The sequence below is a fragment of the Macaca nemestrina genome, chromosome 18 (genome assembly GCF_043159975.1).
Source record: "Macaca nemestrina isolate mMacNem1 chromosome 18, mMacNem.hap1, whole genome shotgun sequence".
Lineage (NCBI taxonomy): Eukaryota > Metazoa > Chordata > Mammalia > Primates > Cercopithecidae > Macaca > Macaca nemestrina.
Window position 1 is genome coordinate 29,055,327 of NC_092142.1, and position 21,864 is coordinate 29,077,190.

The 21,864-nt window shown below is 48.2% G+C and overlaps 1 protein-coding gene across 1 annotated transcript in view; it reads right to left on the reverse strand.

Annotated features, from left to right (window-relative positions):
• The window catches only part of LOC105482956 (serine protease 36), a 49,531-nt gene that overhangs the window by 20,721 nt on the left and 6,946 nt on the right, over window positions 1-21,864 (reverse strand). The gene's annotated exons all lie outside the window — the stretch shown is intronic.

Consider the following 21,864-nt stretch of genomic DNA (forward strand, 5'->3'; position numbering starts at 1 on the left):
AGGTATAGACCTAAGAGAAATGAGGATGCCATAAGGCATATGCAGAGCATGGCACTCATAGAAGGTCTAGACACAAGAGCCAAGATCCAGAACATAAATGTCCGGCCCCAGGAAGATTGATAAATTGTGGCGTATCATACAATGAAATACTGTGCAGCAATACAAAAGAATGAATTACTGATATGTGCAACAACATGGATGAATCTTACAGATTTTTTTCAACAAATATGTGTCATACTGCATGTTTCCAATTATATGCAATTTAGGAACAAGCATAACTAATGCCCAGTGGTAGAAGTCAGAATAGTGGCCGGACGCGGTGGCTCATGCCTGTAATCCCAGCACTGTGGGAGGCCAAGGCAGGCAGATCACTTGAGGTCAGGAGTTCAAGACCAGCCTGGCCAACATGGCGAAACCCTGTCTCTACTAAAATACAAAAATTATCTGGGTGTGGTGGTGGCACACGCCTGTAATCCCAGCTACTCAGGAGGCTGAAGCAGGAGAATTGCTTGAACTTGGGAAGCGGAGGTTGCAGTGAGCCGAGATCGCGCCACTGCACTCCAGCCTGGGTGACAGAGCAAGATTCCGTCTTAAAAAAAAAAAAAAAAGGCCGGGCGTGGTGGCTCAAGCCCGTAATCCCAGCACTTTGGGAGGCTGAGATGGGCGGATCACGAGGTCAGGAGATCGAGACCATCCTGGCTAACATGGTGAAACCCCGTCTCTACTAAAAAATACAAAAAACTAGCCGGGCGAGGTGGCAGGCGCCTGTAGTCCCAGCTACTCAGGAGGCTGAGGCAGGAGAATGGCGTAAACCCGGGAGGCGGAGCTTGCAGTGAGCTGAGATCTGGCCACTGCACTCCAGCCTGGGCGACAGAGCGAGACTCCGTCTCAAAAAAAAAAAAAAAAAGGAATCAGAATAGTGGTTGTTTCACAGGTATATACACATGCAGAGTTTCACTGAGCTGTACACTTAAGATCAGGACTCCTTATGAGCTTAGCTAGAGAAGCTGAGGTGGGAAGAGCTCTTGAGCCCAGGAGTTTGAGACTAGCTTGGACAGCATAATGAGACCCCATCTCTCCAAAAAAAAAAAAAAAAAAAAAAAAAAAAAGTTTACACCTGCAATCCCAGTGCTTTGGGAGGCCAAGGTAGGTATATCACCTGAGGTTGGGAGTTCAAGACCAGCCTAACCAACACAGTGAAACCCTGTCGCTACTAAAAAAAAAATACTAAATTAACTGGGCATGGTGGTGCATGACTATAATCCCAGCTACCTGGGAGGCTGAGACAGGAGAATCGCTTGAACCCGGGAGGCAGAGGTTGCAGTGAGCTGAGATCGTGCCATTACACTCCAGCCTGGAAAACAAGAGTGAAACTCCGTCCCTAAAATAAAATAAAATAAAATAAAAATTAGCCAGGCATGGTGGCATGCACCTGTAGTCCCAGCTACTCAGGAGGCTGAGGTAGAAGGCTCACTTAAACCCAGGAGGTTGAGGCAGCAATGAGCTATGATTGCACCACTGCACTCCAGCCTGGGTGACAGAGCGAGACTCTGTCTCCAAGAAAAAAAAAAAGAAGAAGAAAGAAAGATAAAAAGAACTATATGGCTACTCCACATGAGTAAAAAGAAATAAAAAGAGACAAAACACACTTTGCAAATAAATGGATTTCGTGGATTCCAGGGTCAATTAAGAAAAAAACAAATGAACTAGCTCCAAAAATGCTTTCCTGGACCAAAAACGTTGGGAAAAGGTGCAGCTTTACATTAGATAACACCAGGCCATGTGTGTAATGTCGTTTTTGAAAGCTTAGCTAAAGTAATGAAACCCTTCAGCATTTGGAAAAACAAGAAAAGCATGCTTAACCAAAGATGTTGATATTACATTTCCTGATGAAAGAGATCATGTCTTTTAAATTATTTTGGTATCAGGTTACTTTTTTCTGAATTGGCTTTGTCACTAAAATGGCTAGTTATCACTGACATAGAAAAAAAGGCATTCTTGGGCCGGGCGCGGTGGCTCAAGCCTGTAATCCCAGCACTTTGGGAGGCCGAGACAGGCGGATCACGAGGTCAGGAGATCGAGACCATCCTGGCTAACACGGTGAAACCCCGTCTCTACTAAAAAATACAAAAAAAATCTAGCCGGGAGAGGTGGCGGGCGCCTGTAGTCCCAGCTGCTCGGGAGGCTGAGGCAGGAGAATGGCGTAAACCCGGGAGGCGGAGCTTGCAGTGAGCTGAGATCCGGCCACTGCAGTCCAGCCTGGGCAACAGAGCAAGACTCCGTCTCAAAAAAAAAAAAAAAAAAAAAAAAAAGAAAAAAAGGCATTCTTCAGATAATCCTTGATAGTATTGTTGCTCTCACCAAACTTTCCAAAGGTGCTGACCAGAGGGAGCGGAAGACTGTTTCACAGCTCAAGCACACAGCCACATGCGCTCCACACCAGGGAAGGCCAGCAGCGCGGCATCTCACTGTGAAAAGAGGAAGCCAGAAGCTGGGAGTCACTCCACTTCTGGTCAGGGCTGTTCTGTGGAAGATACTGTGGGCAGGGCCACATGTCTCCTCGAAAAATAATCTGGGCTGTCTGTCCTCATGCACACCAGAATGGGTGCCATGACAGAGAAAGCTGAATTTTATTTTCATTTTTTATTTGAGACAGAGTCTCACTCTGTTGCTCAGGCTGGAGTGCAGTGGTGCCATCTCCACTCACTGCAGCCTCTGCCTCCTGGGTTCAAGTGATTCTCCTGTCTCAGCCTCCCAAGTAGCTGGAATTACAGGCACCCACCATCATGCCCAGCTAATTTTTGTATTTTTAGTAGACACGGGGTTTCATCACATTGGCCAGGCTGGTCTTGAACTCCTGACCTCAAGTGATTCACCTGTCTCAGTCTCTTAAAGTGTTGGGATTACAGGCGTGAGTGCAGCCACTGCAAACATTTTGGTTTGTAAAACTCTTTTTTTTTTTTTTTTTTTTGAGACGGAATTTCACTTTTGTCTCCCAGGCTGGAGTGCAGTGTCGTGATCTTGGCTTACTGCAACCTCTGCCTCCCGGGTTCAAGTGATTCTCCTGCTTCAGCCTCCCGAATAGCTAGGATTACAGGTGCCACCATGCCCGGTTAATGTTTGTGTATTTTTAGTAGAGATGGGGTTTCGCCATGTTGGGCAGGCTGGTCTCCAACTCCTGACCTCGGGTGATCTGTCCACCTCGGCCTCCTAAAGTGCTGGGATTACAGGAGTGAGCCACCACGCCCGGCTGGTGTCTAAAACTCTTAAAGCATGTGTCACTCCTTTCGGAGTACCTGATAAAATAGAAAATACTTAGCTCAGTCTGAATTTGAGATAATGATTTTTTTTTTTTTTTTTTTACTATAGGTCTCAGGAAATATTTGAGTTATATTGAAAATTATTTGTAGGGCCAAGTGCAGTGGCTCACACCTGTAATCCCAGCACTTTGGGAGGTTGAGGCAGGTAGACTGCTTGAGCTCAGGAGTTTGAGACCAGCCTGGGCAATATAGTGAGACCCCATCTCTACAAAAAGTTTTTTTAAAAATTAGCTGGATGTGGTGGTGTGCACGTGGGAGCTACTTGGGAGGCTGAGGTGGGAGTATGGCTTGAGCCCAGGAGGCAGAGGCTGCAGTAAGCTGTGCCACTGCACTCCTGCGTGGGCAACAGAACCAGACCCTATCTCAAAAAAAAAAAATTGTGTTTCAGATAGGCACAGGGCTCATGTCTGTAATCCCAGCAGTCTGGGAGGCTGAGGCAGGAGGATCACTTGAGATCACGAGTTCGACAGTTCACTGAGCTATGATTGCACCATTGCATTCCAGCTTGGGTAACAGAGCAAGACCCTGTCTTTAAAAAAAATTTTTTGTGTTTATCTGAAATTCAGATTTAATTGGGCACTTGTTTTATTCGCTAAATCTGGTTGGGAGTGGTAGCTCATGCCCATAATCCCAGCACTTCAGGAGGCTGAGATAGGAGGCTTACTTCAGTCTAGGAGTTCGAGACCAGCCTTGGCAACATAACATAGACCCCGTTTGTACAAAAAAAAAAAAAAAAAGGAGTAAAATAAAATTTTTTGCTAAACCTGGCAACCCTATTCCCTATTCCATAACATTGTCTTGCTAAGTCACTATGTTGTTGCATATCTGCTTGGAAGAAATAACTTTTTTTTTCTTTTTTTTTTGAGATGGAGTTTGGCTCTTGTTGCCCAGGCTACAGTGCAACGGCACGATCTTGGCTTACTGGAACCTCCACCTCCCAGGTTCAAGTGATTTTCCTGCCTCAGCCTCCCCAGTAGCCGGGATTACAGGCATGCACCACCACACCCGGCTAATTTTGTATTTTTAGTAGAGACGGGGTTTGGCCCTGTTGGCCAGGCTGGACTCGAACTCCTGACCTCAGGTGAACCTCCCACCTCGGCCTCCCAAAATGTTCGGATTACAGGCATGAGTCACCTCGTCTGGCCAGAAATAACCTGTTATCAGAAAAAACTTGGAGTTAAAATGCTATTCTATCAGGGACCCTCTGAGTGGGAATATTTGAAAGACTTGATAAAATTGGGAACGAGTTGTGGGTTGACACCATGATACGATTAAGACATTGCCTTGGTGCTCCCTCTCGTGGCAAGAAGAGTAACTGCTCCTTCAATTTCACTCTGCCAGACTCTGCCCCCAACTTCCTACCCACCTCTTGGTCTCCAGGGACCATGCTGGTATCCTGAGCCTATCAGAGCCACAGATTGCCCCAGGATTCAGAGCTTTAGCCTCAAATGAGTTGCCCTACTTCAAGGATACCTCACTTTGTGAGATGCGCTGTATGGAATTTTTTTTTTTTTTTTTTAAGAGAATCTCGCTGTGTCGCCCAGGCTGGAATGCAATGGCACAATCTCAGCTCACCGCAACCTCTGCCTTCCGGGTTCCAGTGGTTCTCCTGCCCCAGCCTCCTGAGTGGCTGGGATTATAGGCATGTGCCACCACGCCCAGCTAAGTTTGTATTTTTAGTAGAGACAGGGTTTCTCCATGTTGGTCAGACTGGTCTCGAACTCCCAACCTCAGATGATCCGCCCACATCGGCCTCCCAAAGCGCTGGGATTACAGGTGTGAGCCACTGTGCCTGGCCCTAATTTTTGTATTTTTAATAGAGACGGGTTTCACTATGTTGGCCAGGCTGGTCTCGAACTACTGACTTCAGGTGATTCACCTGCCTCAACCTCCCAAAGTGCTGGGATTACAGGCATGAGACACCGTGCCCAGCCATTGTATGCAATTTGGAGGGTGGTTCCTGAGACACAGAGAGAACAATTGAGTTGGAGTCTGAGGAGGTGGCAGCTCATTGTTGGGAGAGAGACAACCCCCTGCTTCTGAGGGGAGCAGTTCTGAGGTACTCCTGCATAAACTGTATGGGGTCTGCGGCGATTTTTGGGGGCAAGAGAGGAGGTCAGGACGGGATGGGGGTGAGGGCGAGGTTTTGAGTCATGGCCGGAGGCAACAAGGCTTATGGCCCTGACTTGCAGGCCTGAGCACAGCGAGCTTTCTGAACCCCTCTGGAAAACAAAGGAGGTAGGGCGTTGCGGGACCTCAGGTACTCAAGCTGAGCAGCCACCATTTCTCCTGCGGGCTGTCTGTGTTTTCTGAATTCTAAACATCTGAAACAAGAGTGTGTATGAGAGGGGATGCTGTTTAGATAATGAAAACCCATCGAGATTAGTTTAATCAAACACACAGGGACTGGGCCGGGCGTGGTGGCTCACGCCTGTAAACCCAACAGTTTGGGAGGCTGAGGTGGGTGGATCACCTGAGGTCTGGAGTTCAAGAGCAGCCTAGCCAACATAGTGAAACCCCATCTCTTCTAAAAATACAAAAAATTAGCTGGGAGTGGTGGCAGGCACCTGTAATCCCAGCTACTAAGGAGGCTGAGACAGGAGAATTGCTGTACTTGAACCCGGGAGGCAGAAGTTGCAGTGAGCCGAGATCGTTTCTGCACTCCAGCCTGGGCAACAAGAGCGAAACTCCGGGCTGGATGAGGTGGCTCACGCCTGTAATCCTAGAACTTTGGGAGGCGAGGTGGGCGAATCATGAGGTCAGGAGGTTGAGACCAGCCTGGCTAACATGGTGAAACCCACTTTCTTTTTTTTTTTTTTTTTTTTTTTTTGGAGACGGAGTCTCGCTCTGTCACCCAGGCTGGAGTGCAGTGGCCGGATCTCAGCTCACTGCAAGCTCCGCCTCCTGGGTTCACGCCATTCTCCTGCCTCAGCCTCCCGAGTAGCTGGGACTACAGGCGCCCGCCACCTCGCCCGGCTAGTTTTTTGTATTTTTTAGTAGAGACAGGGTTTCACCGTGTTAACCAGGATGGTCTCGATCTCCTGACCTCGTGATCCACCCGTCTCGGCCTCCCAAAGTGCTGGGATTACAGGCTTGAGCCACCGCGCCCGGCCTGTGAAACCCACTTTCTACTAAAAATACCAAAAATTAACTGGGTGTAGTGGCAGGCACCTGTAATCCCAGGCTGAAGCAGGAGAATTGCTTGAACCTGGGAGGTGGAGGTTGCAGTGAGCCAAGATCACACCACTGCACTCCAGTCCTGGCGACAGAGTAAGACTCTGCCTCAAAAAAAAAAAAAAAGCAAAACTCCGTCTCAAAAAAAAAAAAAAAAATTAGCTGGGCATGGTGGCAGGCACCTGTAATCACAGCTACTCGGGAGGCTGAGGCAGGAAAATTGCTTGAACCCAGGAGGCGGAGGTTTCAGTGAGCCGAGATCGTGCCACTGCTCTCCAGTTGAGCAACAAGAGTGAGACTCAATCTCAAAAAAAAAAAAAAAAAAAAAAAAGGTGTTTGTCCCTGCTTAAAAGTCTCTGTGGCCACTCAAGGCTCTTACAGTAAACTCAAGCTCTCCTTGGTCGCTGCTCACTGTCCCAGTCCCCGCCCACTCCCTGCATGCCTTGTTGCCATTAAGGGAGGAGACCACCCCTCATATTGTTTTATGCCCAATTTCTGCCTCCACAGAAAGAAGTACAAACCAAAAGGCACAAATGAAATTCACAAGCAGACAGCCCACCCTGGGCCTGGTAGTTAAAGATCGACCCCTGATCTAATCGGTTATGTTATCTATAGATTATAGACATTGTATAGAAAAGCACTGTGAAAATCCTTGTCCTGTTCTGTTCTGATCTAATTACCGGTGCATGCAGCCCCTAGTTATGTACCCACTGCTTGCTCAATCGATCACGACCCTCTCAAGTGGACCCCCTTAGAGTTGTGAGCCCTTAAAAGGGAGAGGAATTGCTCACTCGGAGAGCTCAGCTCTTGAGACAGGAGTCTCCCGGCTGAATAAACTGCTTCCTTCTTTAACTCGATGTCTGAGGGGTTTTGTCTGCGGCTTGTCCTGCTACATTTCTTGGTTCCCTGACTGGGAAGCGAGGTGATTAATGGACGGTCGAGGCAGCCCGTTAGGCGGCTTAGAGCTGCCCTGTGGAGCATCTCTGCAGGGGACTCCGGCCAGCTTGAGCGACTTGGATCCTGAGAGTGCTCCCAGGTAGGCAATTGCCTTGGTGGAACGCCTTGCCAGAGTAGTGCATGACAGGTCCCCATGGAGGATCAACGCAGTGACTGAACACCGGGAAGGAACTGGCACTTGGAGTCTGGACATCTGAAACTTGGTAAGACTAGTCTTTGGAACTTGCCCACTCCATTTGAGTGGAAGTGTGGCCTGATCACCCACGGTGTGCCTGTACCGGCACTTTGGTTTTTGTTTTTGACTTGACTTGGATTGCTTGATACTTTGGTTTTGGTTTTGACCTGGCTTGGATTTCTTGATACTCTGATTTTGGTTTTGATTCTGGTTTGGTGTAAACTGTAAAAGTGTGTGTGTGCCCTTTTTACCCGTTCGTTGTTTTGTGGTGTGCATGTGGTGTGAGCGTGGTATTTTGTCTTGAGGAAACATGGGTCAGGCACAAAGTAAGCCCACCCCACTAGGAACTACGTTGAAAAATTTCAAAAAGGGATTTAAGGGAGACTATGGAGTCACCATGACACCAGTAAAATTTAGAACTTTGTGTGAGACAGACTGGCCAGCATTAGAGGTGGGTTGGCCATCAGAAGGAAACCTGGACAGGTCCCTTGTCTCGAAAGTAGGCACAGGGTATCTTGTAAGCCAGGGCACCCAGATCACTTCCCATATACAGATTCCTGGTTACAGCTAGTTTTGGACCCCCCACAGTGGTTAAGAGGACAGGCAGCAGCATTATTAGTAGCAAAGGGACAGTTAGTTAAGGAAGGTTCTTGCTCCACCCGCCGAGGGAAGTCGGCACCAAAAGTCCTGTCTGACCCAACACCAGAAGAATCACGGCAGGAACTGGTACCAGCAGTACCCCTTCCTTATCAAGAGGAAGGGCTCCCCACTCCTGAGCCCACAGCACCTACACCTCCACCAGATGACCACACCCCAAATCACCCAGAGTAGACAAAAGAGGAAGTGAAGCCACGGAAGAAACTCCTCCCTTGGCAGCTCGCTGACGGCCCAAGACTGGAATCCAAATGCCTCTGAGAGAGCAACGATGTACTGAGGTACATGAGGATGGACACGTGGTGGAAAGGCGTGCCTTTGTGTATCAACCTTTCACCTCTGCTGACCTCCTCAATTGGAAAAATAAAACTCCATCTTCCACTGAAAAGCGTCAAGCTTAAATTGACTTGCTCCAAACTATTATATAGACCCATAATCCTACTTGGGCTGATTGCCACCAGCTGCTTATGTACCTCTTTAATACAGCTGAAAGGTGAAGGGTGTTCCAAGTGGCAACTAAGTGGCTAGAGGAGCAAGTCCCAGCCGATTACCAAAACCCCCAAGAATATATAAGAATTCAGCTGCCAGCAACAGACCCCCAATGGGACCTGAACGAGGGACCAGACATGGAGAGGCTAAGACGGTACCATGAGGAATTAATAGAAGGTCTAAAGAAAGGGGCTTGAAAGGCTACAAATGTAAATAAGGTCTCTGAGGTCATCCAAGGAAAAGAGGAAAGTCCAGTGCAATTCTATGAAACACTGTATGAGGCTTACCGTATGTAGACTCCTTTTGATCCAGATAGACCTGAAAATCAGCGCATGACTAACATGGCCTTAGTTAGTCAAAGCGCAGAAGATATCAGGAGAAAATTGCAGAAACAGGCTGGGTTTGCGGGTATGAATACCTCAGTTACTGGAAATAGCCAATCAAGTGTTCGTGAATAGAGATGCAACACACCGCAGAGAAAGCTGTAAGGAAGGCGAACGCCAGGCTAGGCGAAACGCTGACTTACTTGCCGCAGCCATTAGGGGAATTCCCCCAAAAGGAGAGGGAAGGGGGGTTCCGGGAAGAATACCCAGTCTAATCGCCCATGCTTGCAACATAACCAATGCGTCTATTGTAAGGAAATAGGACATTGGAAAGATGAGTGTCCCCTACAGGAGGAAAAGCAAAGTGACTCGGAACAAAAGACCTCAGATAAAGATGAGGGAGCTTTGTTCAATCCGGCTGAAGGGCTACTGGACTGAAGGGGACTGGGCTTAAGCGCCCCCAAGGAGCCCACAGTCAGGATTACAATTGGGGGCTAGGACATTAAGTTTTTGGTCGATACTGGTGCTGAACATTCAGTAGTGACCACCCCATTCACCCCCTTATCCAAGAAAACCGTTGATATAATCGGAGCAATAGGAGTTTCCACTAAGCAGGCTTTCTGTCTACCATGGAACTGCTCGGTGGGGGATATGAGCTAGTTAACCAGTTCTTGTACATGCCTGACTGTCCCTTCCCCTTGCTGGGAAGAGACTTGCTTAGCAAGCTGAGAGCCGCCTTCTCCTTTACAAAACAGGGCTCTTTACAGCTAAAGTTACCAGGAACAGGAGTTATCATGGCCCTTACAGTCCCCTAGGAAGAAGAATGGAGACTTTTTCTAACCGAGCCAGACCAAGAGATAAAACCAGCTCTAGCTAAGCGATGGCTCCGAGTATGGGCAGAGGATAATCCTCGGGGACTGGCGGTCAACCAAGCCCCCGTACTCATAGAAGTTAAGCCTGGGGCCCAACCAATTAGACAAAAGCAGTATCCGGTTCCCAGAGAAGCTCTGGAAGGAATCCAGGTTCATCTCAGGCACTTGAAAGCCTATGGAATTATAGTTCCTTGCCAGTCACCATGGAACACCCCCCTCCTGCCTGTCCCTAAGCAAGGACCACCCGCCAGTACAGGACTTGTGCTTGGTCAACCAAGCTACAGTGGCTCTGCATCCAACAGTTCCTAACCCTTACACATTGTTAGGGCTGCTGCTGGCTGAGGACAGCTGGTTTACCTGTCTGGACTTAAAAGATGCCTTCTTTAGCATCAGAATAGCTCCTAAGAGCCAGAAGCTGTTTGCCTTTCAGTGGGAAGATCCGGAGTCAGGTGTCACTACTCAGTACACTGGAACCTGGTTTCCCCAAGGGTTCAAGAACTCCCCTGCTATCATCGGGGAGGCCCTGGCTCGAGACCTGCAAAAGTTTCCTGCTAAAGACCTAGGCTGCGTCTTGCTCCTGTACGTGGACAACCTTCTACTGGGACACTCCATGGCAGTCGGGTGTGCAAAAGGGACGGATGCCCTGCTTTGGCACCTGGAGGACTGTGGGTATAAGGTGTCCAAGAAGAAAGCCCAGATCTGCAGACAGCAGGCATGCTACCTGGGATTCACTATTTGGAAAGGGGAGCGCAGCCTGGGGTCAGAAAGAAAGCAGGTCATCTGCAGCCTACCAGAACCTAGAACCAGAAGGCAAGTAAGGGAATTCTTAGGAGCTGTGGGGTTTTACAGATTATGGATTCCAAACTTTGCAGTACTAGCCAAACCTTTGTGCGGGGTTACAAAGGCTGGAGACCAGGAGCCTTTTGAATGGGGGCCTCTACAACAGCAAGTCTTTTGTAAGTTAAAGGAAAAACTTATGTCAGCCCTAGCTGACTACCAGATTTGACAAAGCCCTTTACACTCTATGTGTCAGAAAGAGAAAAAATAGCAGTTGGAGTTTCAACCTAGCCTGTGGGGCCCTGGCCAAGGCCAGTGGCCTATCTCTCAAAACAACTAGATGGAGTTTCCAAAGCCTGGCCCCCATGTCTAAGGGCCCTGGCAGCAATGGCCCTGTTAGCACAAGAAGCAGATAAACTAACTCTTGGGCAAAACCTGAATATAAAGGCCCCCCATGCTGTGGTAACTTTGATGAATGCCAAAGGACATCATTGGTTAACAAATGCTAGATTAACCAAGTACCAAAGCTTGCTATGTGAAAATCCCTACATAACTATTGAAGTCTATAACACCCTAAATCCCGCCACCCCGCTCCCAGTATCAGAGAGCCCGGCCAAGCATAACTGTGTAGAGGTGTTGGACTCAGTCTATCCTAGCAGACCTGACCTTCGAGACCAGCCATGGGCATCAGTAGACTGGGAGTGATACGTGGACTGCAGCAGCTTCATCAACCCCCAAGGAGAAATATGTGCAGGATATGTGGTGGTAACTTTGGATGCTGTCATTGAAGCCAAACCGTTGCCACAGGGCACTTTAGCCCAGAAGCCTGAGCCCATTGCTTTAACTTGGGCTCTAGAACTCAGGGAAGGTAAGACTGTAAACATCTACACTGACTCTCGATATGCCTTTCTAATCCTCCAAGTGCATAGAGCATTATATAAAGAAAAGGGCCTGTTAAACTCTGGGGGAAAGGACATAAAATATCAACAAGAAATTCTACAATTATTAGAGGCAGTGTGGAAACCTCAGAAGGTGGGCAGTCATGCACTGCAGGGGACACCAGTGAGCCTCCATCTCAGTGGCCTTAGGAAACTCTCGAGCTGAATCAGAAGCTCGAAAAGCAGCATCTACCCCTTACTGGGCATCGGTAGCAGCTCCCTTACTCCCTCAAACACCTGACCTGGTACCTACCTATTCCAAGGAAGAAAAAGACTTCTTCCACGCAGTAGGAGGGCAAGTAATAAAAGGAGGATGGATCAGACTGCCAGATGGGAGGGTAGCTGTGCCGCAGTTGCTGGTAGCCACAATCGTATTGGCCATGCACGAAACCACTCATCTAGGACAAGAGTCACTTGAAAAATTATTAGGCCGGTACTTCTACGTCTCGTACTTGCCAGCCCTTGACAAAGCAGTAGTACAACGGTGCGTTACTTGCCAACAACACAATGTGAGGCAAGGCCCCACTGTTCCGCCCGGCATACAAGCTTATGGAGCGGCTCCTTTTGAGGATCTTCAGGTGGATTTCACAGAAATGCCAAAATGTGGAGGTAACAAGTATTTGCTGGTTCTTGTGTGTACTTACTCTGGGTGGGTGGAGATTTATCCAACACGAACCGAAAAGGCCTACGAGGTAACCCATGTGCTTCTTTGAGATCTTATTCCTAGGTTTGGACTGCCCTTATGAATCAGCTCAGATAACGGGCCGGTGTTTGTGGCTGACTTGGTACAGAAGACAGCAAAGTCATTAGGAATCACTTGGAAGCTACATGCTGCCTACCAACCTCAGAGTTCCAGAAAGGTGGAGCGAATGAATCAGACTGTCAAAAATAGTTTAGGGAAAGTATGTCAGGAAACAGGATTAAAGTGGATACAGGCCCTTCCTATGGTATTGTTTAAAATTAGATGCACTCCTTCTAAGAAAACAGGATACTCCCCTTATGAAATACTGTATCATAGGCCTCCTCCTATACTGCGGGAGCTTCCAGGCACTCCCTGAGTTAGGTGAAAGAATTACAGCGACAGCTACAGGCTTTAGGAAAAATTACACAAACAATCTCAACTTGGGTAAATGAGAGGTGTCCCATCAGCTTATTCTCCCCAGTTCACCCTTTCTCTCCAGGTGATCGCATGTGGATCAAGGACTGGAACGTAGCCCCTTTGCGGCCACGGTGGAAAGGACCTCAGACCGTCATCCTGACCACCCCCACGGCTGTAAAGGTAGCAGGAATCCCAGCCTGGATCCACCACATCCATGTGAAACCTGCAGCCGCTGAAACCTGGGAGGCAAAACCGAGCCCGGACAACCCCTGCAAAGTGACCCTGAGGAGGACGACAAGCCCCGCTCCATTCACACCTGGAAGCTGACTAGTCTATGCATGGCCGAAGCATGAGGAGAATCATCATGGAACTCATTTTCCTTATAATTTGGACTTGCATAGTAAAAACTTCCACTGATTTTCCCCGCATGGAGGACTGTTCCCAGTGTATACATCAAGTCACTGAGGTAGGACAAAAAGTTGCTCCAGTCCTATTATTTTATGGTTATTATAAGTGTACCAGAACTCTAAAAAGAACTTGTTTGTATAATGCTATTCTATGCAAGGTATGTAGCCCAGGAAATGACCAACCTGATGTGTGTTATGACCCATCTGAGCCTCCATGACCACAGGTTTTAAAATAAGATTAAGGACTGAGAACTGCTGGGGACTCATAAATGATACGAGTAAAGTTTCAGCCAAAGCAAAAGAAAAAGGGGTGCTCAAACAAGTCACCTTGAAGTTTGATGCCTGTGCTGTCATTAATAGCAATGTTAGGAATGGGATATGGCTCTTTTTGTTGGGAAAAAGGCTATATGGCTGAAAATGAGTACATTTGTCATAAATTAAGACTGTGTGAAAATGAATATAGATACTGGTTTTGTGTTATTTAGACCACTTGGATAAAAAATGAAAAGGATCCAGTCCACCTTCAGAAAGGAAAAAACGGCCCTGCCTCAGCCTCCCGAGTAGCCGGGATTACAAGAGCCTGCCACCACACATGGCTAATTTTTTTGTATTTTTAGTAGAGATGGGGTTTCACCATGTTGGCCAGGCTGGTCTCAAACTCCTGACCTCAGGTGATCCACCCACCTCGGCCTCCCAAAGTGCTGAGATTACAGGTGTGAGCCAATGCGCCTGGCCTAATTTTTGTATTTTTTTGTTGTTGTTGTTTTGTTTTTGAGACAGAGTCTCGCTGTGTCCCCCAGGCTGCAGTGCAGTGGCGCGATCTCGGCTCACTGCAAGCTCTGCCTCCAGGGCTCACGCCATTCTCCTGCCTCAACCTCCCGAGTAGCTGGCATTACAGGCGCCCGCCACCAAGCTCGGCTCATTTTTTGTATTTTTAGTAGAGACGGGGTTTCACCGTGTTTGCCAGGATGGTCTCGATTTCCTGACCTCGTGATCCGCCCGCCTCGGCCTCCCAAAATGCTGGGATTACAGGCGTGAGCCACCGCGCCCAGCCATTTTTGTATTTTTAATGGAGACAGGGTTTCACCATGTTGGCCAGGCTGGTCTCACACTTCTGACCTCAGGTGATCCGCCTGCCTCAGCCTGCCAAAGTGTTGGGATTACAGGTGTGAGCCACTGCGCCCGGCTTCCTTTTTAATTTTGTAGGCAAAACTTTCCAAAATAAGTTCTTATGAAGTTTCCACTAAAGAAAGAAAACAGTTACTAAATTCTCTGGTTTCTAAACAGCTAATAGATAGGAGCCTTAGGGCAAAATTCTTACTTTCCTTCTTTCTTTTTTTTTTTTTTTTGAGACGGAGTCTCGCTCTGTCGCCCAGGTTGGAGTGCAGTGGCCGGATCTCAGCTCACTGCAAGCTCCACCTCCCAGGTTTACGCCATTCTCCTGCCTCAGCCTCCTGAGTAGCTGGGACTACAGGCGCCCGCCACCTCGCCCGGCTAGTTTTTTGTATTTTTAGTAGAGACGGGGTTTCACTGTGTTAGCCAGGATGGTCTCAATCTCCTGACCTCGTGATCCGCCCGCCTCGGCCTCCCAAAGTGTTGGGATTACAGGCTTGAGCCACCGCGCCCGGCCCACTTTCCTTCTTTCTTATTTCACCATGCAAGCTGGTGCTGAGGGCAAAATTTTTATTTATTTATTTATTTATTTATAAATACTTTAAGTTCTGGGGTACATGTGCAGAACGTGCAGGTTTGTTACATAGGTATACACATGCCCTGGTGGTTTGCTGCACGCATCAACATTAGTTATTTCTCCTAATGCTATCCCTCCCCAAAATTCTTTTTTTTTTTTTTTTTTTTTTTTTTTTTTTTGAGACAAAGTCTCTCTGTGTTGCCCAGGCTGGAGTGCAGTGGCACGATTTTGTATTTTTTGTAGAGACAGCAACTCATGATGTTGCCCATGCTGGTCTCAAACTCTTGGCCTCAAGTGCTGAGATTACAGGTGTGAGCCACCTCACCTGGTCACAATATTCTTTCACACACACATACACACATACACATGCACGCACACACACACCAATAAACACAACAGGAAAACTGCTTAGTTGGAAACAAATATTGATAATGGAAATTCCAAGAGATGTCCTTTCAAGGGGGTGTGTGTGTGTGTGCATGTGTGTGTGTGTGTCTGTGCATTCTTGGTGTGTGTAGCCTGGCCAGAATCATCTTGGCGACCCACCCACCAGACTTTGAAGACTTAGTATGAAAAAAAAAAAAAAAAGGCTGGGCATGGTGGCTCACACCTGTAATCCCAGTACTCTGGGAGGCTGAGGCAGGTGGATTGCTTGAGTCCAGGAGCTCCAGACCAGCCTGGGCAGCATAGCAAAACCTTGTCTCTACGAAAAATACAAAAAATTAGCCAGGCATGGTGATGTGCACCTGTAATCCCAGCTTCTTGGGAGGCTGAGGTGGGAGGATTGTTTGAGCCCAGGAGTTCAAGGCTGCAGTGAGCCATGATCCCCACCACTGTACTCCAGCCTGGGTGACAGAGTGAGAACCTGTCTCAAAAAAAAAAAAAATGACTCCAGAAAAGTGACCTCTAAGGGGACAGGGCTCTTGAAGGCCTTTGTGGGCCAGAAGAGTTCCTTCCTGGTGGACTGCAGCAAAGCGAGCTCCAACATGCTGCTGCTCCGGGTCCATGGGCCCACCACCCCCTACGAGGAGGTCTCCATGAAGCATGTAGGCAACCAGCAATACAACGTCACATACATCGTCAAGGAGAGGGGCGATTACGTGCTGGCTGTGAAGTGGGGGGAGGAACACATCCCTGGCAGCCCTTTTCAAGTCACAGTGCCTTAAAACAGTTTTCTCAAAACAAACAAACAAACAAACAAACAAAACGTAGCTCCTAGAAAATTTAAAATTACGGCCGGGCGCAGTGGGGCTCACACCTGTAATCCCAGCACTTTGGGAGGCTGAGGCGGGTGGATCAGTAGGTCAGCAGTTTGAAACCAGCCTGGCCAACATCATGAAATCCCATCTTTACTAAAAATACAAAATTAGCCGGGCATGGTGGCACAGGCCTGTAGTCCTACCTACTCGGGAAACTGAGGTAGAAGAATCGCTTGAACCCGGGAGGCAGAGGTTGCAGTGAACCAAGATCATGCTACTGCACTCTGACCTGGGCGACAGAGCAAGACTCCGTCTCAAAAAAAAAAAAAAAAATTTAAAATTACATAAGTAGATCATGCTGCTCAAAATAGTTCCCTTGAGGCATCCATTTAAAACAAATTAGGCCGGGCGAGGTGGCTAATGCCTGTAATCCCAGCACTTTGGGAGGCCGAGGTGGGCGGATCACCTGAGGTCAGGAATTCCAGATCAGCCTGACCAACTTGATGAAACTCTGTCTCTACTAAAAGCACAAAAATTAGCCGGATGTGGTGGCATGTGCCTGTAATCCCAGCTACTCGGGAGGCTGAGACAGGAGAGTCACTTGAACCCAGGAGGCAGAGGTTGCAGTGACCCAGGACTGCACCATTGCACTCTAGCCTGAGCAACAAGAGTGAAACTCCATCTTAAAAAAACAACAAAAAAACCCACCAAAATTAAAAAAATATGCGTATGCCGGGTGCAGTGGCTCACGCCTGTAATCCCAGCACTCTGGGAGGTCGAGACGGACAGATTGCCTGAGCTTGAGAGTTCGAAACCAGCCTGGGCAACATGGCGAAACCTCATCTCTACTAAAAATACAAAAAATTAGCCGGGTGTGGTGGTGGGTACCTGTAATCCCAGCTACTCGGGAGGCTGAGGCAGGAGAATCGCTTGAACCGGGAGGTGGAGGGTGCAGTGAGCCGAGATCACGTCATTGCTCTCCAGCCTGGCGACAGAGTAAGACTCTGTCTAAAAAAAAAATAAGGCCAGGCTCAGTGGCTCACGCCTGTAATCCCAGCACTTTGGGAGGCCAAGGCGGGCAGATCACGAGGTCAGGGGATCGAGACCATCCTGGTTAACACGGTGAAACCCCGTCTCTACTAAAAATACAAAAAATTAGCTGGGTGTGGTGGCGGGCGCCTGTAGTCCCAGCGACTCGGGAGGCTGAGGCAGGAGAATGGCGTGAACCCGGGAGGCGGAGCTTTCAGTGAGCCGAGATCGTGCCACTGCACTCCAGTCTGGGCAACAAAGAGAGACTCCGTCTCGAAAAAAAATAAAATAAAATAAAAATAAATATGTGTAATTTTTTTTTTTTTTCCCGAGACGGAGTCTCACTCTGTCGCCCAGGCTACAGTGCAGTGGCATGATCTCGGCTCACTGCAACCTCCACCTCCCGTGTTCAAGTGATCTCCTGCCTCAGCCTCTTGAGTACCTGGGATTACAGGCACCCACCACCACACCTGGCTAATTTTTGTATTTTTAGTAGAGATGGGTTTCACCATGTTGGTCAGGCTAGTCTTGAACTCCTGACCTCATGATCTGCCTGCCTCGGCCTCCCAAAGTGCTGGGATTACAGGTGTGAGCCACCATGCCTGGCCAAATGTATGCAATTTTTGTTTTAGCTGTCCCATAGAGAAAGTCAGAACTCTTCTCAGTAGTTTTATATGTCTCTTCCTGGAAATATTTGCAAATTAATCTCAAAAAAAGTATACATACATATTTGGCATGTTAGGGTTTAAATCTCCTTGCAGGGTCAAACATAAACAAGTTTCTTTCTTTTTTTTTTTCTTTGAAACGCAGTCTCTGTCTCCCAGGCTGAAGTGTGGTGGCGTAATCACGACTCACTGCAGCCTTGAACTCCTGGGCTCAAATGATCCTGCCTCTTCAGCCTCCCCAGTAGCTGGGACTACAGGCATGTACCACCATGTCCAGCTAATTTTTTTTTTTTTTGAGACGGAGTTTCAGTCTTATTGCCCAGGATAGAGTGCAATGGCGTGATCTCAGCTCACCCCAACGTCTGTCTCCCGGGTTCAAGCTATCCTCTTGCCTCAGCTGCCCAAGTAGCTGGGATTATGGACATGGGCCACCATGCCTGGTTAATTTTGTATTTTTTTTAGTAGAGACAGGGTTTCTCCATGTTGGTCAGGCTGGTCTCCAACTCCTGACCTCAGGTGATCCTCCCGCCTCGGCCTTCCAAAGTGCTGGGATTACAGGGGTATACCACTGTGCCCGGCCTAATTTTTTTAAAAGTTTTTGTAGAGACTGGGTCTGGCTATGTTTCCCAGGCTGATCTTGAACTCCTGGGCTCAAGTGATCCTCCAACGCTGGCCTCCCAGAGTGCTGGGGTTGCAGGTGTGAGCCACTGAGCTTAGCTTGAAGCATAAAGAAGTTTCTTCGTTCTTTTGCATATTTGTCCTGAAGCCCCTGTACTAATACTCTCACTCTTCTCCCTTCTCCTATTTAGAGATAGAAAATCTGTAGCCCTGAGTCCTTGAAAAAGGCAAAGATATGGAATTGTTAACAGATACTTTTACGTTACACTTTTTTTTTTTTTTTTTTTTGGATACAGAATTTCACTCTTGTTGCCAGGCTGGAGTGCAATGGCGCAATCTCGGCTCACTGCAACTTCCACCTGCTGGGTTCAAGCGATTCTCCTGACTCAGCCTCCTGAGTAGCTGGCATTACAGGCACCTGCCACCATGCACAGCTAACTTTTTGTATTTTTAGTAGAGACAGGATTTTACCATGTTGGCCAGGCTGGTCTCAAACTGCTGACCTCAGGTGATCCACCTGCCTCAGCCTCCCAAAGTGCTGGGAATACAGTGTGAGCCACCGTGCCCGGCCTAAGTTACACTTTTGTTTTGTTTGTTTGTTTGAGACAGTGTCTGTTGCCTAGGCTGGAATGTAGTGGCGCCATCTCGGTTCACTGCAACCTCTGCCACCTGGGTTCAAGTGATTCTCCCACCTCAGCCTCCTGAGTAGCTGGGACTACAGGCACGTGCCACCACGCCTGGCTTATTTTTGTATTTTTAGTAGAGACAGGATTTCACCATGTTGATCAGGCTGGTCTCGAACTCCTGACCTCAGGTGATGCACCTGCCTCAGCCTCCCAAAGCACTGGGATTACAGGCGTGAGCCACAGCGCCCCGCACACTTTTGTTTTTGTCCTTGAGAAACAGAGTTTTCTTCTGTGGCCCAGGTTGGAGTACAGTGGTTCAATCATAGCTCACTACAGCCTTGACCTCCTGGGCTCAAGCGATATCCCCCACCATCTCAGCCTCCCAAAGCCCTGGGATGACAGGTGTCAGCCACTGTGCCTGACCACACTGTGTTTTTGCAAACCAGGTACCAGGATGCTCAATTTGTTTCCCTGGGACTTTAACCTGTTTGGAAATGGACCTGGCACAACGACTGGTCAATTTCCCATCTATTGCTGTGACTATTGCATACCTTGCCCCAGGCCCTTTTCCTGCCTCCAGGGGGACTTTCTGCAGTTTTCCCTCAGACCCAGCACTGTGTTGCTCTTTTCTAGCTGGTCCAAGCAGGTCTTTTCTTAGCACAGGCCAATTATCTGCCCAGCATTTACTTTCCCAGTCTGTTTACCATGACAACCTCTCCTAGAGACACAAAATCTGAGTGGGCCCCATGCGGACAGGGGCACTTCCTGTCCTGGGCACTGCCCAAGGAGATAATAAAGCAATATTTCTCGCTTGAAGCAGTACATCTTGAAGGACGAGTGAGAGAGAAAAGGTCATTTATTCATGCCTACTATGTTCTAGGCCCAGTTAAGGGTAATTTGCAGATGGAAATGTCATTTAATATTCCCAGTAGAAGTTGCTTTTTTTTTGAGACAGTTCTTGCTCTGTTCTCCAGGCTTGAGTGCACTGGTGCAATCTCCACTTGTTGCAACCTCTGCCTCCGGGGCTCAAGAGATCCTCCTACCTCAGCCTCCCGAGTAGCTGGGACCACAGGCGTGCACCATCAAGCCCGGCGAATTTTTGTATTTTTTGTAGAGACTTGGTTTCGCCATGTTCAAGATCAACCTGGGGTCTTGAACTCCTGGACTCAAGAAATCCACATGCTTTTGCCTCCCAAATTGCTGTGATTAGAGGTGTGAGCAACCCCACGCCTGTTGTTTTGAGTGATGTGAAATAGCAGGTTGTCTCATACCTCAGGGCCTCTGCTTAGGAGTGTGACCATTTCGTCCTGTATGAAATCCTCTGTCCAGAGTTGAAATGGGGTGGAGTAAAATTCAGCTCCTGCTCTCCTTCCCAAGCCTTGGGCCCTGGGGGGCAGGGTAGGGGGTGGGTTTCTGCCTGGAATAAGGGATGCCTTTTCCTAATTTGCACAAAAATGTGCAGCAGGTTAGAGGTGGGGCCTGGGTCTGGCCCGAGCTGCACTCTCACCATCCCTCCACACTGCTCCCCAGCTCAGAGTACTCCTGAGGGGAGGGCCTTGCCTGCTCTTCCTCCCTTGCCCTTCTATAGGGACCTAGGTAGGGCAGTGACATACATCTGTGGTCCCAGCACTTTGGGAGGCTGAGGCAGGAGGACTGCTTGAGGCCAGGAGTTCGATGTTACAGTGAGCTATGATTGCACCACTGCACTCAAGAAGCCTGGGCAACAGAGCGAGATCCTATCTCTAAAATATAAATAAATACATACAAGAACCCAGCTAAAGTGCCTGGCCAGGACAGGCTCTGGGTCAAGCTTACTCTCTTCTGTTCGTGCAGTTTTTGTACTGAGAAATGCTTCATTCGTTCAGTTGAAATGTCAACTCCTCACTGGGCACAGTTGCGCATGCCTGTAATACCAGCATTGGGAGGGTGGGGCAGGAGGATTGCTTGAGCCCAGGAGTTTGAGACCAGCCTGGGCAATGTGATGAGACCCTGTCTCTACAAAATACAAAAATTACTGGGGCATGGTGGTGTGAGCTGCTGGGGAGGCTGAGGTGAGATGATCTTCTGAACCCAAGAGATTGAGGCTGCGGTGAGCAGAGATTGTGCCACTGTACTCCAGCCTGGGCGACAGGGTGAGACCCTATCTCAAAAAAAAAAAAAAAAAAAAAGTCAACTCCTCAGTGAAGGCTGACCCAGCCTACTCACTGTAAAACTAATCACTCTTCCCCTGTGACTGGTCTTACCCTGTATTGTACCCTCCTCACCTACTATGCTGTGGTGCTTCGTAGGAGTCAGTTTGCTTTTAAATTGGTCATTATAGGCACATGATGAAAAATTAAAATATAAAAGGATCTAGAAAAAGTGAATTTCCTTCAATCCTTGATCCCAAGTTCCCCAGATTCCTTCCTCAGAAATAGGCTATGAATTGTTTTTCTTCTTCTAGAGATATTTTATGCATAAGTAAACATACATGTATTATCCCTAACTGTCCTCCTTCTCTTTTTCTTATTCTTCTTTTTTTTTTTTGCCACAGGGTCTCACTCGGTTCAGGCTGAATGAAGTACAGTGGGGCAGTCATAGCTCACTGCAGCCTTGACTTTTTGGGTAGTACCCCCCACCCCACCCCCGACTCAGCCTCCGAGTAGCTGGGACCACAGTCACACACCACCAAACCCAGCGAATTGTTAATTTTTTTGTAGAGATAGGGTCTCACTATGTTATTAAGTGATCCTCCTGCCTCAGCCTCCCAAAGTGCTGGCATTACAGGAATGAGCCACTGCCTGGCCCTCTTTCTTTTTTAGAAACCCAAATAGAGGCCGGGCATGGTAGCTCACACCTGTAATCCCAGCACT